Source organism: Uloborus diversus, chromosome 3 (assembly GCF_026930045.1).
Source record: "Uloborus diversus isolate 005 chromosome 3, Udiv.v.3.1, whole genome shotgun sequence".
In the NCBI taxonomy this organism is placed as follows: domain Eukaryota; kingdom Metazoa; phylum Arthropoda; class Arachnida; order Araneae; family Uloboridae; genus Uloborus; species Uloborus diversus.
The window spans coordinates 184,710,476-184,710,702 of NC_072733.1; positions in this window are offsets into that span (position 1 = coordinate 184,710,476).

A 227-nucleotide genomic window follows, 5' to 3' on the forward strand; every position below is an offset into this window, starting at 1 on the left:
CAATCTTACTTTTAAAGTCAGAACAAACAACGTAAGTAGAAGCACAAATTTGTAAATTACCGCAGACACGTGTTTCGGCGTTACAGGGAACGCCTTTTTCAATGCAAAAAATAATGAGCTTATGGATGAAAAGACATCCGACAAAAGCCAAGAGCAGATAAGCATGCAGCTTAAAAGATAAAAACAGCGGATTAGCCAAACACCAATGACAAAGTTATAAACCGAAA